At 42.2% G+C, this 26,838-nt stretch overlaps 1 protein-coding gene across 2 annotated transcripts in view; it reads right to left on the minus strand.

Moving 5' to 3' along the window:
- Positions 1–26,838, minus strand: part of LOC111864610 — a 219,445-nt gene that overhangs the window by 185,791 nt on the left and 6,816 nt on the right. The window contains exon 1 of one of the 2 annotated variants that reach the window (XM_023851977.2): positions 17,059–17,115. The exons of the other annotated variant lie outside the window; for it this stretch is intronic. The gene's annotated coding sequence lies outside the window, so the exon portion shown is untranslated. Of the gene's footprint in view, positions 1–17,058; positions 17,116–26,838 lie in introns of those variants that run through there. 2 annotated transcript variants of the gene reach the window in all.

Genomic DNA, 26,838 nt, shown 5'->3' on the forward strand with positions numbered 1-26,838 from the left:
AGAACGACGGAAAGAAGCAAACAGAGAACAAGAGAAAGGAAGGGGAAAGACATGATGAAGGAATGAGAGAAATAAGAAGTAAAAGGAAGAAAACGAGAGAAACAAGTAAAGAACAAGAGAATAAAAGAGAATAACAGGTAAAAAAGAAAAAGCGGATTGAGGTAATAACAAAAATAACGAAAAAGAAAGAACTAGCGACAGAACGAATGAACAGATGGATGAAGGATAAAACGAGTGTTTGAAGGAAATTAACAGAAACAGAAAGAGTGAAAGAAAAAACGAACAAATGAAGGAAATAAAGATGCGTAGAAAGGACGACTGAAAGAGGACAGATAGGGCAAAAGAAAAGAATTTAAGAGCAAGAAAGAGAGGATGAGAATGAGGAAACTACGAAAAGAAGAAATGAAATAAAGTGAAATAAAGTGAAAGTGAAATAAACCACGAAAGAAGGTTTTGAAGGAGGTGACTAAACAGTGAGGTCGGTCCATGTGCTGCGGAGGAGACCGGAGGAGACAGTTGTGGAACCATGCCTCTTGCTGGATACACGGTCGCGTCACCCCGCTGACGTCACAGCGAGTGCGTCACATCTACCAATACTGTCGGCCTGGATGTTGCGTAAGCCGAACAGCTGAACCCAACATGTGTCTACCTCCCACTACAAAGATGTCACAGCGGATACGTCACATTTCTTACATTCTAGTACATAGAGGGCAGCACCAACCAAACACTTTGTCGAATAGGGTGCCCTCGTGCGTGTCGGTGAAGAAAGTCCACGGGCAGAGAGGGGGGCCTCTGAAGGGTTCGCAAATGAACCCCGATTTTCTTCGCTTGCTTTCTCCAGTGCTTGTTGGGGACAGGGACGGTGGTATACGCCATACGTTCTTTGTTTCTGTCGGATGAGTCTGCTTTTTGAACTAATAGCGCAAACTCTAGCCTTATAAAAAATATACAGATTGGCGAAGGGGGAACTTACGTCTTTTTTTTTCCCCGTTATTTTTTTAATAAGGAGCAAACTTCCTTGCCAAATTTTTGTTTTTATTCTAGGCCTGCTGCGCATTCAATTCCTGAAAATCTTCGGCCAAAGAAGCGCTTTCATATTTTTCGATCAGATTTAAAACAAAACATTGTATTAATTACTTTTAGACTTTGTATGTACATCATTAAAATATAACTGAAATAAGATTTTCAAGGAAATTCAAAGTAAGCTTATACGATTTCACACGTCATCGTAACATCTGATCTTAAAAACTGGGTAAGACCCCCCCCCCCAGAGTTTTATGTACGTATACTATTTACCTTCTACTTGTTTCACAGCTACAGCACCGACTTTCTGTGAAGGACACTAAAGGCATTAAAACCAACCGTCAAATGCAACAATGTTTTTATTGATTAATTTAAAGTCAACACTACATGTTTCGCCCCTTAAAGGCTCATCTTTAGGTGTTAGATACACGATTTCATTATTGACTTTGAAACACGTGACCTCATATCACATCTACTAAGAAGATGCAAAGTGAAATGTTCACACAGGACATTCTTTAATTAAAGTGACTTGGATCACACAAATAAGTAACAGTAAGCTAGGCCGCGGCCATAGCTCAAGCGGTTAGTCCCTGGCTTCCCACCGCGGCGGCCCGGGTTCGATCCCAGGTCTGGTAAAGTGGGATTTGTGGTGGACAAAGTGGCGCTGGGGCAGGTTTTCTCCGAGTACTTCGGTTTCCCCTACCAATCTTCATTCCACCAATTGCTCCACAATCATCCTCACCTATCATCTGGGGCTGGTACAGTAGGCCAGAAGTGGCCGCAGTACAAGGAACTTAGTCCCACCCCACTAGCAATACAAAAAAAGTAGCAGTAAGATGTAGAACTAGAGTTAGCGTTCCAAGCGTTTTTGGCCTCGGCACTACACGGATTGTAGTGATCAGTTTCACGTTCCGACCGCTTTACCCTCTGGGAAATTGCCCCTAGTACCCATTGGATAGGAGGTTTGTCAGTATACCACATTAAAAATGCTTACCTAAAGCTAAAGAAGTCTGTATTTCACTAAGCAAGCAGAAACATACATTTGTATCTTTTAACACTTTAAGAGGCTGAATTTTTAAATAATATATAAACATTCAGCTCGTACCTCGCAGGAAACACATTACGGCTCCGGCACAAAGCCCGGCCGGTTAATGCTGTTTAGGGAAGCAATCGGGGTTTGTTGTTAGAACCATACGAAACACACAAGCATACTATGTTCGTAGAATGCAGTGTTAGCATGTTAAAGTAGGTGGTACATATAGTGACCATTGGGGCTTAAAGGGCTCAGCAATCGCTATTCAGTAAACAGACACAAGACGTCAGTCAGCATGTTTCCATAAGCTAATGTCAGCATTACTGTAATAATACTTAAACTATAATTATTTGTCGGGATTTCTGAGTTTTGGGCCTTGTTCATCGTCCGGTATTCTAAACATCACAGCTTTTCGGAAACTGGATCGTCAGGTGAACAGATGGGAGGCATGTACACTGCTGGATCCATTAGAAAGAGCTAACCTCAATCACTAGACTACCCACGAGTTATGTCGGGTCGGCTAAATTGCTACTACTACTCGCCAGCACAGTCATTATTGGTTCCGAGTCCCGCGGGCCTCATGATCAAATTTACTGTCTCACGATTCTGAGAGTTCTGGGAGACTTTGAACCACAGTTGCGTATACAGAGGTAATTTATACGGACAACCTATATGTCTTTATAACTACATCTGTATACGCACCTGAGATCAGGTTTTGTTAACGATAACAGGAAAATTACAATACAATCAGTGGAAAAGCATACAAAGACCAGGAGTCGGGATAGCTCTGTTGGTATAGCGACAGGCCACTGGCTGGACGATCGGTGTTCGATTCCCGGTAGAGGCAAGATTTCCTTTTCTCCACGGTGTCCAAAGAGGCTCTGAGGCCCACCCAGCCTCCTGTCCAATGGTTACCGGGGGCTCTTTCCTCAGTGGTAAAGCGGTCGGGCGTGAAAGTTACCACTCACATCCATCTAGTGCCAAGGTCAAGAAAGCTGGAGCTATACCTCTATTATCCCATGTGTCTTCATGAGTGGTGCTTAATTAATTAATCGCAGGGATAACTTTACCTTTCTATCACAGAAAGGCATGAAACTAAGAAAAGGAAGTGGGAAATAAATACATTAAAATGCAAAAATTGTTCCTCAGAAGTAAAACATGCACGAAGAGTTTGTCAGATTATATCGACCTTCCGTATAAGTTTCTACCCTCATTACTGGTGAGAGTTCACAGTCTATAGTTCATCCCTCATAGGACGCATTACTTTACATAAATGACCGATCGTATGCTGTGTGCGTGGTATAACATATCAGTTTCATTAAAGTGAGGAATTTGGAGAACTATTCATGCATCAGGTATGTCACGGTAGCAGCCATAGCTTGAGGCGACTAATCACAGAGGCTTTTTACACATAATTTCAACCGTATGGTACAAAATTTATATTAGGAGTGAAAAAAAAGCATTTGTACAATAATAAACAAATGAAAACCAAAATCGAGCACAAGCGTTGTAAAGCTGCCTTGTCCCCTCCATTGCATAGGGAAGATACCACTATGTACAGAAAAATATACCACTAGATACTAACACATATTAACCCATTAAAAACCAGTGGTTATTATGTATACCACCTGCTTTAACATACCAAAACTCTGTATTCTTCCAACAGATTGTATTTGTGTGTTCAGTATGATTCTCACAATAAACAACGGTTGTTTCCCTGAACAGCATTAACCGGTTGTGCTTTGTAACAGAGACGTAGTGTGTTTCCTGTGAGGTAAGGACCGAATTTTTATATATTATTTGGAAGAAATCCAGTCTTTAAAGGTTTTAATAAAATTTCACCATAGTAACTGATTTGCAAATATTATGCCACACTCACATTAATAGAATCTAATTGTCCTAATGATCCTCAAACATTATGACAAACATGTTTACATGTCAGTGCGCCATTACTCACCTTAGTTCAAAACATAGAACTTCGCGAAAAGCAAACAATCTATACGAGGGTCATCACGTTCAATGCAGCCACACCTGGTACTCATTTTGCATAGAAATAATACCTTAATCAATATGATCGCTCTCCCGTTCCGTGTGCCAATAGACCCTGTGTGAACTTCATGAATTTCCCTTTGTCTTCCTTTTCTGTTAGGGACACGAGGCACCGTAGTTCAGTGAGGCATTGTGCTAAAAGCCGTAAGGTCGCGGGTTTTGATTCCTGATGAGATCACTGTTTTTTTTCAATTTACCTAATCCTTCGAGCCGCAACTCTGGCCCTGGGGTTGACTCAGCCTCTAACAGAAATTAGTACACGAATCTTCCTGGGGGTAAAGGTCGGCCGGCGCGTAAGGTTGACAACCTCACCGCCAAATGTGAGCCGATTGTCGAGAAAATGTGGGAAACTGGACGTCTCATAACCCTATGGACCTCCACGGCCTATTACAAGAAAAGCTTATCCATTTCTCTTGATTCATATTTTTATTTTTTTCACATATTTGCTTCTTGTTAATTGTTCTTTCATTTTTTTTTCGCATTTCGTTACGTCGTTCAGCTACGATCACAAATTTCGTCCTGTGCTTCTTGGGTTCAGTGAACTTCGGCATCTTTACAACAGTGATGGGCGGTGATGGGGTTGATATGACCGATATGTACATTCGGGCTGTTCACAGAATGTAAGCTTGTAGATGCTGTAGGTACGAGGTGTGTAATTGTGACGCTGACACGTCTTTTCCTCCAAAGGTTTGTCGGCTCCTCCTCTATGCTCTGGTATGGCGAGCATTCTGGAAATGTTTGAGGATCGCATGGATAATTCCCGCGCCGTACGCAGGAACTTGCCTGATTGATGTCGCGTTATATTTCGACCTGAACTGCTATGTATTGTATCTAGGTATAGTAAGTTTGATGATGAATGTTTTCATCGAGTTGAAAATGATCGGTCTGAGGGTTACAAACAATGCCTTGAGCGGTTCGAAAAAAAACCAGCGAAATAAATATTTAAGCTCAGAATGAAAAGATTTGGTCATTAAGATCAGAAGTACTTTTGTAGGTTCTTTCCTTGTATGAAATTGTTCTGTAGCCAGTCCATAAAGATTTCTGTGTTCGCAGCAAAGCAGAAAACGAACTGGCAGGTTCGGGACACCCCCCCTCTCTGAATTCCAAGAGGCATTTCGTCTCGCGGTTCAATAGGAAATGTGTACGTCTGCCATACGTTCCCGATTATTTTCCTATTCTCCGTGCCTTCAGTAACAAGCCTGAGGTTTGTTTCCGATGAGGGAGCACAATTCAACTTCTTTTCCTAGTCACAAAGAATTGCCTGCATTAACATAAATAAATCCCGATGCTGAGATCTCGTTACTGCTTTAGTTCTAGAGTGTGGGGTATTATTATTATTATTATTATTATTATTGGAGGGGCTGGGTTTCCCCATGCACCGCGACTAATAGTCTATTGTACGTCCCCCTTTGATATTCTACCAGTCGCCATACCCTATCGGTACTGGTGCGTGCTATGAGCCCCGTTCAGCCAGCGAGGTCGGTCCTCGGTACCTGATACTTCCCCCATCTACCAGAGGCATTGGACACTACTTGGGTGCGAAAGTTTTGCCTAATTTTGCTCAGAGGTCTCCTAGAGACATGAGGATCTCGGTAAACACTCGGTAAACACCCTTCCCCGCTAGACTGTGACGTCACGCAACAGGTAGTCCGTGTAGCGACTGTTGCTAGGCAACAGTTATATATCGTCCATCGCTGGGCAACAAAACAATGGAAATTGTTGAGACGGTTGCGTAGGAATATCCGTAGCAACGAGTGTTCTTTGCGTAACAACGCTCGGTAAACACCCTTCCCCGATAGGCTGTGACGTCACGCAACAGGAAATCCGTGCAGGGACTGTTGCTAGGAAATAAGCAAAAACGTTTTCTGTGTGGTCAGGGCGGAAGGTACATAAAGAAAGAGCTCGTCAATGCGGATTCAGTATTGAGTACGACTCTTGATTATCCAGTTGATGTCCTAGGCACGTAAGAGTAGTAGTGTCATTCAGTTATTCTTTAGAGTTATCTACTACGAAATGGAACGTTGGAAGAGAATGAAGAAGTTCTGCGGGCGTGTCTTCGGCGGCTGCTTTCGCAGGTTAAAAGACTTGGCACAGGAGAGGAATACTGCACATGCAGAAACTGAGGTCGAGTTGTCGAATATGGAAGCGTGGGGAGCTGCATCAAGGCAAGAGTCTTATATGAGTAATTTGGAGACGATGCAAGTAGAAACGGAAGCAACAGCTGCCACGGAAATTTTCGCCACAACTCCTAGCACGACTGTCGGCTCAGCATCCCAGGCAACTAGAGAGACGCCGGATCTACGTGACCCGAGTTCAGAGCTTACAGAAGCAGTTGGTAGAATACACGAATTAGAAAATGAAATCTGGGAGATGGAGAAAAAGATGAAAAGAATTATGGAAGAAATGGCTTGCCAGGTTGTGGAGTTCAGTAAAAATATACAGGCAAAGAATGAAATTATAAGTGAATTGACTAAGAAGCTGGATGTTCAGAAACATGACAAAATAGAAGATGGCTTGAAAAAGAAAGGCCAAAATAACGAATAGGAGTCTGACCAGGACAGATGGAGCAGATCCAACACAGTTCGAATTTCTCCGAATTCTGGGAATCGGCGGGTTTGTAAACGTGTTCCTCGTTCAAATGAGGGGCGGTGCGGATGATGGCCGATTTTGTACAATAAAAGTGATTAAAAAAAGCTTCCATAATTGAAGATGCCTTCGTATGGGCGGCGGTGCGTGCAACAGTGGATTAGAAGATCTGGTGTATGTAAATCATCGATAGCGCTGTGTAATTTCAGTGTAATTGAGAGAGTGCTTGTAACCAATCTGTTAATAAATCCCATTATCGAACTTGAACCCGTCATTTTGTCACGCGTAGCCACCTATACGTGACAGTGTAAATTGTCACGGAAGTCCAGTCATTTATAATATTCCTGCTTCTAGAACGAAATGTCGGCCAGCATCACGCGTTACATATTAACATGTAATAAAACTGCAAGATACTGTGTTGTTTTACTTCAAAAGGCACGTCGTGGCCTGACGTGGCTCACGTCTTGCGTTCGGTTCTGTGTTCGAAACCTTCCTGACGTTATCCTTAAATTAGTCACTGTCTGGCACTGCTTGATTCCTGATGAGATAATTGTATTTTTTCAATTTATCTAATCCTTCCAGCCGCAACTATGGCCCTGGGGTTGACTCAGCCTCAAAAAAAATTAATACACGAACCTTCCTGGGGGTAAAGGTCGGCCGGGGCGTAAGGCTGACAAACTCAACGCCATCTGTGAGCCAACTGTCTAGAAAATTTGGGAAACTGGACGTCTCACAACCCTATGGACCTCCACGGCCTATTACAAGAAAAGCTTATATCCATTTCTCTTGATTCATATTTTTATTTTTTTCACATATTTGCTTCTTGTTGATCGTTCTTTCATTTTTTTTCGCATTTCGTTACGTCGTTCAGCTACGATCACTAATTTCGTCCTGTGCTTCTTGCGTCCAGTGAACTTCGGCATCTTTACAACAGTGATGGGGTTGATATGCTCGAAAGATATGTACATTCGGGCCGTTCACAGAATGTAAGCTTGTAGATGCTGTAGGTACGAGGTGTGTAATTGTGACGCTGACACGTCTTTTCCTCCAAAGGTTTGTCGGCTCCTCCTCTATGCTCTGGTATGGCGAGCATTCTGGAAATGTTTGAGGATCGCATGGATAATTCCCGCGCCGTACGCAGGAACTTGCCTGATTGATGTCGCGTTATATTTCGACCTGAACTGCTATGTATTGTATCTAGGTATAGTAAGTTTGATGATGAATGTTTTCATCGAGTTGAAAATGATCGGTCTGAGGGTTACAAACAATGCCTTGAGCGGTTCGAAAAAATGCAGCGAAATAAATATTTAAGCCCAGAATGAAAGGATGTGGTCATCTAAGATCAGAAGTACTTTTGTAGGTTCTTTCCTTGTATGAAATTGTTCTGTAGCCAGTCCATAAAGATTTCTGTGTTCGCAGCAAAGCAGAAAACGAACTGGCAGGTTCGGGACACCCCCCCTCTCTGAATTCCAAGAGGCATTTCGTCTCGTGGTTCAATAGGAAATGTGTACGTCTGCCATACGTTCCCGATTGCTTTCCTATTCTCCGTGCCTTCAGTAACAAGCCTGAGGTTTGCTTCCGATGAGGGACCACAATTCAACTTCTTTTCCTAGTCACAAAGAATTGCTTGCATTAACATAAATAAATCCCATGGCTGAGTTCTCGTTACTGCTTTAGTTCTAGAGTGGGTTAACATCAAGTACCTAACTAACAAACATAGTAACTACATGGAAGCCCTCCCATAGCTCAGGCGGTTAACCTCAAGTTTCCCACAACGAGCCCAGATCAGGTGGGATATGTGGTGGACAGAGTAGCACTGGGGCAGGATTTTTCCGAGTACTTCGGTTTACCCTGCCACTTCTTGTCCCGCCGACTGGTCCATATTCATCATCTACAATCTGGGGCTTGTACAATAGGCCAGTTCATGGCCGACGTATCAATTGGTATCAGTCTGACCCCCATCCAAAGAAACTTAAAAAAAAAAAAGAAAAGAAAGAAAGCTACATGAAACTGAGTCTCCCTTGAAAAGATGCTACTCGCTCAGCTACTGACGAATGTGCCAACATTTTGTGGAACCTGAACGTTCATTACTGTATTCACAAGATCCTTCCACTGCGCCCTATCCTGATCCAGACGAATCCAGTCCATAGCACGCCGTTCTTTTTCTCTAAGATCCATTTCAATATTATCCTCGCCTATATCTAGATCTTCTTAGTGCTCCTCTGGCTTTCCCACCAAATCACAATATTCACGCCTTTTCCTTGCGTGCTACATGATATACCTATCCCATCTTCCTTGACTTGATCTTAAAAACCCAAGCGGTATACGGTCTCAGATGAACCTAAGGATTGTTTGACCAGCCTCTGACGATATATGAATTAAATGATAACAGGCACGGGGAAACAAATGTATTCGGAGAGAACCCTGCCCCAGTGCCACTTCGTCCACCACAATTCCCGATATGGACTATTTTGGGATTGGGCCGAAACCTCCACCGTGAGAAGCCGTCGGATAACCGTCTGAGCTATGGCACGCCTTATTAATACCAGTGTATTACGCAGCGCTGCAGATTCAGCTGAGCACGCTGTATTGATGTTCAGTTCCCAGCGTTTCAGTAAGATGTCATGAGCAGTTGCCTTAATGCTAATGTCCCCACAGCCAACATGCGCGTCAAGAATTCTCTTCCTCAAAGTAACAAAGAGATTTGTTGTGTTCACTCGAACATCTAAACACAGACATTAGGTACTTACAAACAACACAAGTTTCTACATACACTTATCTGCACGTCTGTATAGATAAGCGAATATACAGGCGGTGGAAGAGGACACAGTGTGTAGGATTTGAGGTTCTCACAGAGGTAGTTAGAAAAATTGCCAAAGTCTGGATATAGCACTCTGTAGTACGTATATGAGCCGATGTTTTCGGAGGAATATATCACCTACATCTTCAGGGTGGAAAATCAGCCGAGCAACAAACCTGCCTAGTAGTAATATCCGTAGCAACGAGCGTTCATTGCGTAACAACCCTCGGTAAACACCCTTCCCCGCTCGACTGTGACGTCACGCAACAGGGGAGTCCGTGTATCGACTGTTGCTAGGAAACACTTATATGTCGTCCATCGCTGGGCAACAAAACAATGGAAATTGTTGAGACGGTTGCGTAGGAATCTTTGTAGCAACGAGTGTTCTTTGCGTAACAACGCTCGGTAAACACCCTTCCCCAATAGGCTGTGACGTCACGCAACAGGAAATCCGTGCAGGGACTGTTGCTAGGGAAGGAGCAAAAACGTTTTCTGTGTGGTCAGGGCGGAAGCTACATAAAGAAAGAGCTCGTCAATGCGGATTCAGTATTGAGTACGACTCTTGATTATCCAGTTGATGTCCTAGGCACGTAAGAGTAGTAGTGTCATTCAGTTATTCTTTAGAGTTATCTACTACGAAATGGAACGTTGGAAGAGAATGAAGAAGTTCTGCGGGCGTGTCTTCGGCGGCTGCTTTCGCAGGTTAAAAGACTTGGCACAGGAGAGGAATACTGCACATGCAGAAACTGAGGTCGAGTTGTCGAATATGGAAGCGTGGGGAGCTGCATCAAGGCAAGAGTCTTATACGAGTAATTTGGAGACGGTGCAAGTAGAAACGGAAGCAACAGTTGCCACGGAAGTTTTCGCCACAACTCCTAGCACGACTGTCGGCTCAGCATCCCAGGCAACTAGAGAGACGCCGGACTTAAGTGACGCGAGTTCAGAGCTTGCAGAAGCAGTTGGTAGAATACACGAATTAGAAAATGAAATCTGGGAGATGGAGAAAAACATGAAAAGAATTATGGAAGAAATGGCTTGCCAGCTTATGCAGTTCAGTAAAAATAAACAGGCAAAGAACAATATTATAAGTGAATTGAAAAAGAAGCTGGATGTTCAGAAACATGACAAAATAGAAGATGGTCTGAAAGAGAAACGCCAAAATAACGAACAGGTGTCTGACCAGGACAGATGGGAATTCTGGGAATCGGCGGGTTTGCAAACGTGTTCCTGGTTCAAAAGAGGGGCGATGCGGATGATGGCCGATTTTATGCAATGAAAATGATAAAAACGCTTCGATTATTGAAGAAGACTTCATATGTGCGACGGTGAGTGCAACGGTGGATTAGAAGATCTGGTGTATGTAACTCATTGATAGCGCTGTGTAATTTCAGCGTAATTGAGAGAGTGCTTGTAACCAATCTGTTAATAAATTCAATCATCCGAACGCTTAGCCACCTACACGTGACAGTGTAGGTGGCTTCTATTACGAAATCTCGGGTACCATCCCGCTTTATACAAAACATGTAATAAACCACAAGCTACTGTGTTTTTTATTTCAGAAGACACGACTGTCGTGGCCTGATATTTCGCACGTCTTGCGTTCGGTTCTGTGTTCAGAATCTTCCCGACATTATCTTTGAATTAGTCACTGTCTGTCTCTTTCTTACATTTGTTATTACTGGGGACTGGATTTTTATGGAAATGCATATTTCTTTCTTGCAACCAGAAACTTATGCTCGTTTGGATATATTTATGAATTACTTCATTCCTTAAATTTTGGACATGGTTTGATGATGCATATAAACGCATATTTTGCCTGTTTTTAATGAATAAGCATCATATTTTCTAAGATATCTATTTATACTGCATAGTTCCGTTTTAAAATATGTATGATACATATTTTTTAATTTTATGTTCAAAATTTCATTCATGGTGATGTGTATACAATTTTTCTACTCCGTATTAGAATATGTTCCATATTGACTCAACGTTTCGTCATGATTGATGTTTCTGATGCAATACACAGGACAGGACTTGGTCGGTCCCTCTACTCTTAACTTGCCTCATTCGCGTACCATCAAAAGGGCCGCGAAGAGATTAGTCGGAAGCGTTCACATGTAGCCGCTATCAACGTAATACTATTCAACCGATAAGGGACTTCACTTATTTATTTCCGAAGTCTCTATGAGGTTCGTTACGCTTCTTCATTTGAAGTTGGGGGCCATTCACATTAGTGGTGATTAGTCTGTAGTTAAGTTTGTTTAGCTTTCTGTAGTCATGCCGAAAGTGAAAGTAAGTCAGAAAACTAAATTACAGCCGTATCAGCGGGAGTTCGAAGGGGAGATGATAAGTACGGATAACGAAATTCTTTATTGCCGAGCGTGTGAGAAAACAGTTGGTTGTGAAAAACGCTTTCAAGTGCTTCAGCATTTGAACACATATACACAGTGAATAAAAAAATTAAATCCACGAAAAGTGCTCCTGTTCAAAAATTGCTTAGTGAATTTTCTAATAATAGTTTTTCACAGTTTTCCTTTGATTTATGCGAAGCCTTTTTAGCGGCAGATATTCCGCTGTGGAAACTAACCATTCCTACTCTGAGAAACTTCATAGAGAAGTATACACAGTGCAAAGTGCCGGATGAATCTACTGTGCGCAAAAATTACGTGAAGCAGTGTTACGATCTTACAATTGAAAGCATTAGAGATAAGATTCAAGATAATTTTGTGTGGGTATCAATCGACGAAACACAAGATTGTGAGGGACGGTTTATTGCAAATTGTACTCGTATAGTTGGGTCCCTTAATAAGAATGAACAGTCTACCCCATATCTTCTTGCGGTACAGCAATTTGAAACCACAAATAGCTCTGCAATTTCCATATTTTTTATCAGTTCTTTGAATTTACTATGGCCGAATGGCATTCAGTATGAGCGCGTATTGCTCTTTGTGACTGATACCGCAAGTTATATGATGAAAGCCATTACTGCTCTTAAAGTTATATTTCCAAATATGACACATTTGACTTGCCTTGCCCATGAGTTGCACCGTATTGCAGAAACGATTCGTGCAAATTTTCCGCTTGTTGACAAGTTGGTGTCTTCTGTGAAGAAGGTATTTATTAAAGCGCCATACAGAAAAGAAGCCTTTAAAGCAATAACACCGAGCGTTCCACTTCCGCCAGAACCAATTTTAACGCGCTGGGACACGTGGCTGTGTGCAGCGAGTTATTATACCGAACATTTAGAAACAGGAATGTCGTGAATACATTTGATCCAAAAAGTGCAGCATCAATTCAAATTGACCAAGATGTGCTAAAAAACGCAGAACTAGAAACTAATCTCTCCTCTATATCTGCTCACTTATCTCATCCTCCATCCGCCATTTCCTCACTGGAGGCAATACAAGTGTGTTCAGAACCACTGTTTCCAAATTGAATTCGGTTCCTGGAAGAGTTGGTGAAGTAGTAAAGTAAAGAGGACACAGCATTCTTTAAAAAAATCCAGGATATGAACCAATTTGTGAAATTGAAGAAATTTTAGCCGGTGAACGTACTGAACTGCCAAGTAAAAAATCACTAACAGTGGAGCAAATAGCGGTTTTTGTACATGCGCTCCTAAGTTACTGTGAGGTGGAAAGAAGTTTTTCCCGCTATAAGGACATCTTACGAGACAATAGGAGGCGACTAACTATGGAAAACATAAAACATTTAGTAATTGTGAACTGCAACAGAAGAGAGGTTGAAAGTTCGGAGAGCTAAATGTGAGTACCATTGGTTTTTTAAATTTGTAATGAAATATGTTGGCTTTGTTGCATGATTTCTATTTAAGTATAGCTTTTTATTGCAAGTGAATCATTCAGTGATTACACAAAATTAACTTAAATATTGATTTGTTTGTCTTAAAATAATGTAAATCAATTTTAATATTTGGTATAAATTTTTATGTGCATATTTCGGAAGTTTTTTCATGCATAAATGCATACATATTTAAGGGATTTTTAGGGCATAAAAATCCGGTCCCTAGTTATCACCGTCGTCCATATCTCGTTCGAATTTAAAAAGCTTATACGGTGACCTTGAAGACTTAGGCAATAGTATGCTCTTCAGAGGGATCAAAATATCGATGTCATCATCATTATCAGCGTCGTTGTCGTCCTTTCAACGGACTGTGTATAATTTCACTCCTACTCACTATCTACGTACTAACTGATGTCATGGAGCGAAGTCCGTTTTGAGAGACTGACAGCCGTTGATTTGGTCAAAGATTTCTCAACCCCTTTGTGGTATCCCAAGGTTCATTACCGTGTTCACAAGAGCCCGCGTCTGGACGCTACAGTTTTACAGTCTAGCTTCCAACAGTGTCCTAAAATAACTCACTGGACCCTATCCTATTTTAATTTTTCGTTTCACATATCTCCCATATACACTAAGGTCAGGAATGGTGGATTTATGCATCCGCTCCTCCATACGTCTTAATGGCATAGTTCTTAATTAGTTAAGTACAGCGACAGCTTTATCTTTACCCACATTTTCTACATGTCCATCTCATCCTCCATAATAATATTATGTGAAGAGTACAAATTATGAAGCTTCTCGTTATGTAATCGTTCCAACTCCCCAGTTACTTTCCTGTCTTGGGCTGTCGCTATTTTCAGATCCAGCAAGTACAGTTTTATGGGACTGAGGTTCCATTTGTTCGTGATTCACACAGTGACATAAATATTCTAAGTTTAGGGACGGGAGCAGGCTGGCAGTGTTTTGAGATTAAATATAACTGAGAAATAAGGTTGCATTCTTCTCAGAACAGAAAAGAAAAATAGAAAAACTTTCAGCAAGCGGATATGAGAAGGTACCCGTTTCCCGAGCCGAAGAGACAGACGGTGACATCGGAAGCATATGAAGACACGGTGTCCAAGAAATATTTGCGGTTTTGAGAATATAACATATTGCATAAACATAACAAATTAATGTCAATTAATATGAGCCAGGACAGCTCAATCTGTATAGCGACGGGCTACGAACTGGGCAACCGGGATTCGATTTACGGCAGGGGCAAGGAAATTTTCTCTTCTCCACAGCATCGAGACCGGCTCTGGGGCGCACTCAGCTTTCTAGCCAATGGGCACTGGGGTGTCTTTTCCACGCGGGTAGAGCGGCCGGGGCGATAGTTGACCACTCACTCACTTCTAGTGCCAAGATCAAGAATGGCGGAGCTATACCTCCATTCCCTCATACGTCTTCACGACGTGGAGTTATTTAATTAAGCCCAGGGGCAACTTTACCGTTGTATGTAAACAATTAATTCGTAATTCATACACCTCATATTGCATTGCTAGGGTGGATGAATCAGAGGGTATTACGACAGCCTGGACATGTTATTTGGACATGAAAAAATAAATGCCTACAGAGTTTTGGAGGGAGCAGAAAGCATTGAAATGGCTGAGTATTGGGTTCAGTGGTAGGATTCCGTGTTGGCGTGTTGAAACTTCAGGTTCTATTATCAGAACGTATGTTGTTTAGTTAGTTGGGCAGTTGTGTATTTTAAATACATGGTAAAATACGTGTATGACTAGATTTCTAACTCCTGTCGTGGGCCTTAAGTCTGACTCAGCGTGCAGCTAAAAAACGCTTAGTATTTCTAGGACTGCATATAGTAGCACAAAACAAATGTGTCTTCGTCATTAGCAGCAAATACTTGTGGTTGAGGAAATTATGTGACTATTTTGTTTTTTCCTGCAGATGCTTAGTTTCAGCTAGTTTACATACATAATTTTACTATGAGGACAGCTGTTGCTGCTAGAAGTTAGTAGCTGAGACACGGGGATAGTTCGGGAATCCAGTGTAAGGGGAACGTCCGCTGTTGGAAGCCGTTACCTGGCAACAAGTGGTGAAAACACAGCGGACTGAGAAGACTTAGTACGTGCTGTAATGAACTGCAGTGTGTGTGAATTAGCGATAGAGCTATAATCATTTGTAGTTACGATCTGTTAATAGTCAATAAACCCAATTACCAATCCAAACTCAGTCTTTAGGCACTCATACGCCTGACAGTATTTTTATTGATTTTGCTTCGATTTGTGCTGTGGCTGAAAATTATTTTAGGTTTTAGTGCTAACGGATAGAAAGAGACACCACAACTACTGCTACTACTACTACTACTACTACTACTACTACTACTAGTAGTAGTAGTAGTAGTAGTAGTAGTGGTAGTAGTAGTATATTTCTTCCTTTCACAGATTAGGCCCCGTGGCCTGCTCCAATTCAGAACGAATCTGAAACTGAATCTTACAGAACATTGGTAGGACTCCTTGGACGGGGAATCAGCCTGTCGCTCCCTGCAAAAGGCAGCACAAACACAGAAAAAACGTCGCATACATACATCCCTCGAGTGGGATTCGAACGCACGATCACAGTGTTTGACCGGGCGAAGACACTTCGTGCCTTAGACCTCGCGACGACTGTTGTCGTGACTCAGGATACGAGTAGTTGGTTGAGCGATAATGATTGCCAGTTGGCTAGCTGAGCGTGTATTCCATCCATTAAAAGCGAATACTCACCACAAAATAGAATGTGTTTACCGAAATGTACACTATATTCCATGCAAGGCCGGCAAACGTAAATCTGGCCAGCAACTTCTTAGCAAGAACCGGACAAAATGTGTTAGTTAAACCATTAGTTTCTTGTAGTATTCTTATCTAATATTACAGCCCAATGTCCCGACACCATGAACCCATACGGAATTACAAAGTTAAACCAGAGTTAGGGAAGGGACAGTGATTAGTTAGTTTCCGACGTTTAAATGACTCCAGGACCTCAAGATTTATGAAATGACAGGGATATATATTACATTTTTAATTGGAAAGAGGCTAACCTCTTTGCATGCTACGGAAATTTAGTAGAGGACATGACTCAAGATATCATAAAATTACAGGGGTGGGAGAAATCTTTGCGACATTTTGATGGGTGTGGAAAAGATAGAGCATGCACTATGACATGAAGGCATGTGGGGGAGTGGAGATATAGCTCCACCGTTATTAATTTCGACAGTAGAAGGCCGTGGCCTACTTCGCGCCCCTGCAGCTTTACATCGGGGATAGTCCCCGGAACCCACTGAATAGAAGGCTGGGTAGGCCCCAGGGAAGGTCTGGACTCTGTAGAAGAGAAAAATCTCTTGCCCCTGCAGGGAATCGAATCCCGGTTGTCTAGCCCGTAGCATACTCACTATACCGACTGAGCTGTCCCGGCTGCCGTAATCAGCTAGGATTGGCAATAGTAGCTGTAATTCATTAAGCTGATTTTGGTCCCACCCACTTATGAGAGTGTTGGATTTGAGGTTCTCACAGCGGTAACTATGAAGAATGTGTGTGGTATTCTGGGTTGTAACGCCCTGTAGTCTGGACAGAACGCGACGCTGCGGAGGAACACATTGCCTACATTTTCAGGGTTGAAGAATAATTAAAGCAAGAAACCACAGTAGCAGCAGGCGGCACCTTTCGAACTACACGACATAACCAAGAAGATAATGCTCCATCATAGCCCAAGCCAGAATGTGAGTAGAACTTGTTACCTAGTAATCAGATGGTAAAGTTGGGTTCTGCAAATCCGGCTCAGCAACGTCTGGTGGATGTCGACCAACTAGCGAGTACCCCGTACAACCTATCGTATATAAATGGCCTGGCGCCTACGTTCTCATTGGGAGGTGGCTAACCTGATGTGGAATGTTGTGTTACTGGATCGCCGAGCGGACACATCATACGTCACAGGGGTGCTCCCTGCGTCGCATTTATCACCCCACTCCTCCCCATCTTCTCTATTCCATGTACTACTGGGAATTTATGCAGGAAGGAGGTGTACAAAGAAAAACACGTATAATACTTTCAAGAACTGGTCGCGTAGCCTTCTTTTTCTTTGTGTGTTTCTGTTCGATCCGGCTATTTTTGGTAATCCGTGTCGAGGTAAATCTGGTACTGTGTGGGCTTCATCCTCTGAAAATTCCAGCTATGACACAGACTGCCATTGTATTACTGGGTATACCGAACCTTGCACACCCTCTAGCACGCGCACACAGCTCAGTTGTCGTACAGAAAGCATTTTGGCAAGTAGCCTATCGCCGGAATGTTCGACTTGTGGGTTATTTATTGGGAATGATTCAACTTCTGAGTGTATTTAGTAGCGAAGGCACTGGAAGAATGAATAACGTGTGTTTTAGTGACGCAATACGGACGGATGAATGGATTGCTGAAAGGGCCGTAAAAACATAAAACGAAATCAACAGAAGAACGTCGAATGAGAGGTTAATTATGCACGATTTGTTAATAGGGATAGACTGCGAAGGAAGGCGTTGTGGCCTATTAGAAGGCACTGTCTCGGAATTCGGTTACGAAAACATCGACAAAGTGCGAAAGTGTCGCCGAGAATCGCAGAGGGTAAAGGGAAGATTATATCTTTCAATCTACTTAGGCCCGTTATACCTTAAAGTGGTCAAATGTTTACCCTTTTCTTTCGTTACATCCATTCATGTGTGCCTCTAACTGATAATGTTACAGATCTTAATGAGGTAGTCCTTATATGTCGTTCATTATTTTGTAAGATAAGCAGTTTTTTTAAAGTTTGAGCACACGTGAAGAAGGATTACTTACTTTCAGACGATACAGACAGAATTGAAATTCTTTCAGTTTTTAGAATAAACCTACCACAAAGAAATAAAGAAGGTGTAAAGCTTTCCATGTAACAGGCCGTGGAGGTCCATATGGTTGTGAGACGTCGAGGCTCCCACATTTCCTACAGAATCGGCTCACAGTTGGCGATGAGGCTGTCAGCCTTAGGCGCCGGCCGCCCTTTACTCCCATGAAGATTCCTGGTACTCATTTCTGTTAGAGGCTGAGTTGACCCCAGGATGATAGTGCGGCTGGAAGGATTAGGTCGACTGAAATAAATCCAATGACATCGAGAATCGAACCCATGACCTTTCGGCTTGTAGCATAGCGCCTCAACTAACTACGCTACCGCGTGCCCCATCACGGAGACACACCAGGTTTAATCTAAATACGTTACTCATTTTTGGAGAAGAAACACTGAACGGACAGACAAGCATGGACAGGTACACATGACCTCCGTGTGAGTTAATTTGACGACTCCGTACACAGAATGAGTCACAGCAATTAGTGGCATTCACGTTTGTGTTTCCATTTTCTTTCTTTCATACTGATTCTAGCAACGAACGGGATTATAAGGATATGGTTGAGGTAGATTATAGGATTTATTTAATTTTGTGGCTTATTTAACGACGGTCGGTCGGGTAAATTGCTGCTAGTCCTCGCCAGCACAGTCATTCTTGGTTCCGCGTCCGACTGAACTCATGACCACATTTTACCCCCTCACGACTCTGGCAGCCGTGTAACCGCCGTCGCTGTAACGACGTTTTCGGCAGCGAGGCCACATAACGTCGGGTGGCAGGCTGACTGATGAACGGGAAAGGATCTGGAGGAAGCGGCTGTAGCCTAATCGAAGTACTTTCCCGGAGTTTTCCAGAAGAGACTGAGGAAAACCACAGGAAAACTGGTGTCCCGGCCGAGATTCGAACTGAGCACCTTCAGAATTCGGGTCTAGAGCATTAGCTTTAGACAGACGTATCCGGCGCAACGATTGGAGGCACAGCAACTGCATGTCCAGAAGCTGATGGTAACTGTGTGACTCAGTCCAATGTATCACAGATTGAAACGAAGGCTCCGTATATTTTTCCTGCCTTAAAATAAATTTAAATGTTTCAGAATTCTGTCTATATTACCCGCAAAAAATCTTCCAAAGCAATGAAATATTGCCACGTGTCCGGGGTTCCGTGACGAATATAACGGGTTCTGGATTGCATGATTGGGTTTATTGGCGCTGCTATTACAATTACAATCAATTATAACGGTTCACAATTAGTGACTGTCTTAAGACTCGCTCCATACCTTACTGGACTACGAGTGTCTTCGCTTCCACAGTGATGAATGACCGACGAAGAATCACTAGCGACTGAAATCTCCTGGACTGAACTAACTTCCAGGCGAATCGAATAGAAGTCACCATATCTTTCAGATTCTCTGCTGTTGTTTTTCTGTGTTTAACCTTTGCAGCGGAAACGTCCTTGCGAACTGTTGCATAGCAATGGATTATTCCATGTCTATTCGTTTCAGCGGGGACATGCTTGGCGAGCCGTTGCTAGCAATGGACTTCCGCTCTGGCTCCACTATTCCGGCTTTCAGGCGTCATGTCACAGTATAATTATATTTTTTATGAAAACCCAGAGACGAAACTTGGGTGGGTGGAGCGCGACAGGTGTCATGGAAGCATATTGATCAGAACAAGAAAATGCGTATGTATGAATTAAAAACGGAAATATAACATCACTAAATACATGGTTACTCTAAAAGAAATACACTTTCAACATTTTATAGAAACCAAAGTATTACTGATACAGCCAAAATACTTATGTGGTTTTTAGTATATTGTAACGTGTTTTGCTACTGAAGACGCCGTTCAGATTGTTAATTGGTTTATTTAACAACCTACATGTCGTAGCTACAAATACTTACAACACTGTTACGGGTTTACACAATTTACAAACCCTACACACTAATCTAGTCACTCTATCTTCAGTAGTCTTCATGTATATAAAACGCGGGGGCTATCCAAGTCTCTCTGAATTACACACTCCCAATATAACTGTACTACGGCACACAGTAAGTCTTCACTGGCTGACTTCTCAGTTATCGCACACTATCACGGATTATCACATAAAATCTTCCAACCACGCGTTCGGTTATTCTTCCCGCGACTGCTGCTATATTTCAACTGACTTCTTCAAGTTCACAATTCACTCGCTACAAGTGAACCCGGCGACTGATAAGACTTCAACTGTCTTCGGCGGCTGCTACATTTTAACTCACTCCTTACGCATTCCAGTCTCCCTTATAAACCCTCAGTCGGAAAGCGGAGAACCCACATCGCTTCACTGTTGCGTAAACGTCGTGTTTACAGGCGTTGCTGGGCAACGCTGCCTAGAGTTGTTTATTGCTGCGTAGCAACCAGCGCGCTTCGGCTCGTCTCGGCTCGGTTCACTTCGGCTCTACTCGGCACGGTACGGAGAAACACCGCTTTCCTTACTGTTGTGTAACTTGGCAACCGACCATTTATCAAGGGTCTGTCTTCGTTATAACTGTTCACCTTCCGTTGCCCAGCAACGGTTAGACATGTCACACTGTGTTTTTTTTAAGTTTGTAAGCTGTGATAAAAGTGAAAGAGCTGCCTCTATGTTCTTCTCCTACGAACTTCAGGAACCTGCTGCGGCCGTCAGCAGTTGTGTCTCCTGGATCACAGACCCTTGCTAAATGGATCAGGCTTCTTGAAAAACGAGTGCTTAACAGTTATTTGACACAAAGAGGAAAACTGTCGCCGTAAGACGTATAGGCCTCTCTTCACTAATGTAGTAAATACAGTCGCATTTAATTACTTTTATGAAGTTTTAATCGAACTTTGTAACCAGAATAACGACTCTAACAAAATAATGTTACGGTTTCGTTTCTTGGTTTTACAAACTGACGGATGCATGTATTTGAACTGGGCTATTTATATCGCTTTGTCAAATTTCTGATATATCGTACCTCCAAGTTTTGATTGTAATATAGGCCTAGTTCTGTTGCAACAGACGTTTTACTTTGACTTAACAAACTGCCTTTGTGCCTTCGTTCTATGTACAGAGTTCATCAATCACGTCCGCTTTTGGTGCAGCGGTGGTGGCGCCCTTCGGGTGGTACCCCAGCCAGATCAATAATCCAACTCGACCAAGTCCGCTTCTGATCTATACACAACAATTTCTTCCAGAAGCGAATCTCTGTGGCGTCAAGTTTGAGGAAACAAAGCGTTCGGCTGTGTCAGCTGATACGGAATACAGCTCTTGAATTTATTTTCTTCGAAATAATTCATCATTTGTGTGCCTATACAGATTTCTTTATTGTTTTCTTCTTTCTGTACGTATTGCCGTCTCTCCGTAACTTCCTGCGTAGGTTATCATGCTGTTCATTCGTTCCCTCCGGTTTAACATCACGTTCGTCTTCTCCGAAATGAGTGCAGCTTGGTAGGTAGGTTGGTAAATTGTTTAATGGCATTATATCAACTGAAGAAAGCTGTTTGGTATTTAATGCTACGAAAGAATGATTATGTATGATGAAACAACTCGAGGGACTGAGGAACAAGATGTCGATATACTCGTTTTTAAGGATACCACCCCGACATTCGGCTGGAGAAACTGAGAAAGACCACGAAAATTAACAGCAAGATCAGGCGGTATCTCAGAATAAATTCGAACCGGATGTCTATACACATATGAGACGCACTGCCGCTAAACCGTCTTGCTGTGATCGAATTTTGCACCAGAGCGCTTGCCAGTATTGATTCGAATTTAGATGGTCCTCTGAAGAATATTGGTAGCTATTCTGTCTGGGGCGGACGTGGGGGCTTCCGTGACTTTTCTCGATCACTCCAGAATATGCTATGACGATACGTTTAAACAGGCCATGACCACTTCCTCTCGGATCAGTTCCAGTTAATGTCGCATATAATCGTCTTTCCACTTTTCATTAAATTACCCCAGAAGCTGACAAAACGTCACCAAATGACCAAATCTATTATAATCCTTTTTAGTACGGATAAAATGGATCTCAGCTCAAATGTGAGCAGGTACTGCATGGTTTTAAATGCGAGTGAGACAACAACAAAATAACTTCAATAAGGAACTGTTAAGGAACATATAACGTAAGCAGAGCTAAAATTACAATTTCGTTCAATTCAGATTATGACAATTAACTCATTCTCTTCTAAGGGTTTGTTATCAATTCTGTCACTTTAGCAAGTCTAATAATTTATGAGCCTACAGCCGTGTGTATTTATTATGACTAAATGTCTTATAACATAATTTATGTAGGCGGGAGAGTCCGTAATTAGGCCACAAATGGAAGTAAAACAGCTGTAATGGATGTAATAGATTTTCTATGTGTATCACTAGGTAGCAGCACAGTCCAGCTTTATGATAGTGTAGGTAGCAGATGCGCATGTGCACGTTCAGAGTTTGGTTTCAGTGGTCATATTGGCGACCGTGCTTAAAATTTATACTACCGAAGAGCACCAATCTGTTGTGCGTTCTTTTATGGACACAAGTACTCAAGGCAAAGGATATTCATAAATAAATGTTTCCTGATTAGGGTGGGAAGTGTTTGTCGCGTCTCTTTGGTACACTAAAAAGAACACCTTGGTGGTAAACGTTTCGCTAACGACAAAGAGGTCGAAACGGAGGTGCTGGTCGCTGAGACAACAGCCAAAAGACTTCTGTGCTGCGGGTTTCGACGCATTTGGTAAAGATACGGGATAAATGTAAATGTTGGTGTTGAGAAATGAATGTTTCCAAGTTCGAATATCACATGTTTTACGTTTTATATCCATCTGTGACCTATGTGGTGACTCTCACTCGTACATATCTTTATACGTAACTACCAACATAAATAATTTAAAGATAACGGTTGAAAACTAAACGATATTAATGCTGTAGGCTTATACCATGATTTGTTTTCTTGACTATAACCTTCTCAAGAAAGACTGTACCCCTTGGGGTTAGTTAGTTAGTGAGTCATATCCTCCTTAGAAATGCATCCCTAGAATGAGAAGTTTAAGTGAAGAGAGAGGCAATTCTGCTTAGTTTCAAACTCCGCTACACGTCGTACCGATACTACCTCATCTTCCTATTTATTGTAGCTGTTCTGATTAACCTTCTCAGATTATGCAGCTGAACTTATACAAGGATGTTAGGTCCACTGTAGAAGTGTTACGTCGGACTCGCATTCATGAGGTACCCAGTTCAAATCTCAGCTAGGACACCGAATGTCACAAATGACAGTGCCTTCAAAGTGGTCATGACCATTTTCTTCCAAATATATTCTAGTTCATCGCACACGATTTCCATCGCTTGGAAATAAATGTTTGCTGTTTTACAGCTTCCTTAAGTAGCCCAATCACTAACTTATATAATCTAAATATTAATTTTCTTGGAAGTTTCCCTAATTTTGTTTCCCTCTAGTTGTACAATTCACGTTTGCTTCCTTTCTTTCTTCGTCCTTTGTTCCTTCTTCTTTATTTATTTATTTATTTCCTTCTGCCTTCCTTTGCTTCCTCCATTTTCTCTTCTTTCCACTGTCTGTCTGTACATTCCATTCCTATATCAGGTTCAGAACTGATGGATCCATATTATAGGTCTGTATTTCATTTGGTGGTCTCGCCAATAAACCAGGCTCATTGACACACAAAAGCAGCTTTGATAAATGGAATATAAATATACCGTGAGTCATTTTGCACGGAAATTAAAATGATGGCCATCGATTTGATAACATCAGCTTCCTCGTCAGTCCACGGCCATGGGGTCTCTTAATTTGTGTAATGATAATTATGTTGGTTGTATCATTCGTGAGTCATTAATTGTGAACAGAAGTCGTGACTCTTTCATTGACATTAGGACTTGGTTCACATAGTTAGATTCATTAGATACTGAAACAGTTTCAACTTTCTGACTTGCGACTGGTTTATATAAATGCATACAAAACCTTAAGAGCTCTCTTGCATGTACATATAAATAGTAAAATATATAACTTATATAATAGCGTAAGGGTTGCGACTGACTGACTGACTGACTCCATGGAGCTGAGCCCTTCTTCAGAAGCCGCCAGTTGTACCAGTACTCAAGAATTTCCCAACATTCTATGGAACCCGAAGGTTCTTTACTGTGTTCGCAAGGGCCCTCCACTGGTCCCTATCCTGAGCAAGATCAATCCAGTCCATACCACACCATCCTATTTCTCTAAGATCCATCTTAATATTATCTTCCAACCTACGTCTGGGCCTTCCTAGTGGTCTCTTTCCCTCTGGCTTCCCAAACAAAATCCTATATACATTCTTCTTCTCCCTTCTTCGTGCACCCCGTTCCCTCTCTTGAAAAATAATCATGACGATACCCATATAAGAGATTAATTGGTTTAAACAAAGTAGTTAGAAAGGCGNCTCCCTCTGGCTTCCCAAACAAAATCCTATATACATTCTTCTTCTCTCCTCTTCTTCGTGCACCCCGTTCCCTCTCTTGAAAAATAATCCTGACGATGCCCATATAAGAGATTAATTGGTTTAAACAAAGTAGTTAGAAAGGCGTCGTGACATGAAACAAGAACCACAGAAAGACTCCCGTCTGCATTTATTCTGATACAAAAGAGGTCATGCTGTTAAGCCCGGAGCTCTCTGTGGTGGAGCTGGCGGTAGGGGGACCCCCGTATTGAAAAGGCCGTTCCACAGTTCGTAGAGCAAATATTAAGTCACGTGACACCGGCGAAGGACCTGAACCTAGCAGCTCGCTAACGCAACTCTGCCTTGCGAGAACTGTTTGAAATGCAGAATTCACGTATCACTGTTACAAGCGAGGAAAACCGTGTGTGATTATTCCTTTTGATAAAACAGAACACTACATATAAACTCGCAAGATCAAGGAAAACAAGATGTTTTGGTGAAAAAGCATGTCACTTTCTTTTAAACCAGTAGTTTTCAAACTGTGTTTCGCGAACCCACTGCGTAGGTCAGTGTGGTTGCATATGACATTAGTGATATTCCCATCTCATAGGACTATATGACTGTCATGTTTGTTTTATTTATGGTAGGGAACTATAAAGTACAAAGAAGAGTTTGTCTCTAACGGCATCATGCGCATCCCAAATTTCATGAAAATACGTCAATTTATTGCGAAGTTTTAGAAGGAACACACAGGCGGACAAACGTACATGACATTACAATGCTTCTTTCTTTATCAAGAAGGCTAAGAAGACGTTATTGCGTTCAATGAATGATAAAAGATTGCGATCCCACGTAAATTCTGTCGTTCAGTAATCCACGTGATAAACTGCGCCAAGATCGCATTTCGAATATGATATATAGTAATTTTAAATTAACTGCATTCGCAGTCAGCAGGAAAATACATGAAAGTATTCTTCCTATCCCAAAAGAAGCACAACATAAAAATATTTTATTTTTACTTTTGTGTCGAGCATTTTTAATCTGGTTGAAACGTTTAAAGTTGGATTACGTCAAACTTTTGTCTATACCCGAGCCTCTGAATTCAGTCCAGACTCTCGTATTCTGTTTAAGATTCATTTTAGTGTTGTACCTCACGTACTCTTACGTCTCCTAAACATTCTCTTCACTTCAGGATTTGAAACTAAAATTTGCATGCAATTTCCATCTTCCCCATGCCTACCATACCTTCCTTCCTTGGCATTACAGCCCCAGTGGGCCTAGGCCTACCTCCATGAATTTATCATACCTTCCAATGTAAATTAATTTATAGTAAAGGGATGATTTCTTTCTATCATCATCAAATGGGGCTTAGCACATCATAATGGTAACAGATTCCTCTGTGCCTCGTGTCGCCATCCAGAGATCCTCGTGTGTGAATGGGAAATGGGTGGTTCACCCGCGTGTCTGAATTAACTTCTGTATCAGCTTGATCATAAGGAACGCCATGGCTATTCTACAGTAAGTCTGTTATTAGAGGTTAGCGTGCAGGGGCGTGGAGACTTGTCACGCACCCAGAACTCAGGGGGTTTAGTATAAGCATGTGGGCCCGACTGTCAGTTTTAAAGAAAACTTGCAGAAACTAGAGCACAGTACGGGAAGCAGTACTCTGGGCAATGTTTTTATTTTTCTGTGCTCCTTACATTCGTATGTGTAGGAATTACATGCGAATGTGATCATAGAAAGTATGAATGGCCGCTTTATCCTGTACAGAGTCGGTAGGATTCCTTAGACGGGGAATCAGCCCGTCGCAAGGCCGCTACCTAACAAAGCACAGATTAAACGCACACAGACATTCATACCTCGACTGGTATTGGAAACCATGAGCCCAGCGTTCGAGAGAAGGAAGCCTTAGGCTGGGGCCACACGAGCGCACAAAATGCGTCCGTTGTAACGAACAAGAGAGGCGAATGCTACGCTTTCTTCTGGCTCCATTGCAGACAAAAAACTACGCACCGCATTCTGCAACTGTGTGGTGTCCTTAGCAATGTCCGTCATAAAGTACGTTCGTTGCAACGGACGTACTTCGTGCGCTCGTGTGGCCACAGCCTTAGATCGCGCGGCCACTGTGATCGGCTTGACACTATGTAGTGTATAATATCAGTAGATCAGTGCTGTCCAACGTTCTTATGTACTCGGGCACAATTCACTGATGCCTATGGAGGTAGGGCGCCACCACACACTACTACTACTACTACTACTACTACTA

Source organism: Cryptotermes secundus, unplaced genomic scaffold, assembly GCF_002891405.2.
Source record: "Cryptotermes secundus unplaced genomic scaffold, Csec_1.0 scaffold7, whole genome shotgun sequence".
In the NCBI taxonomy this organism is placed as follows: Eukaryota; Metazoa; Arthropoda; class Insecta; order Blattodea; family Kalotermitidae; genus Cryptotermes; species Cryptotermes secundus.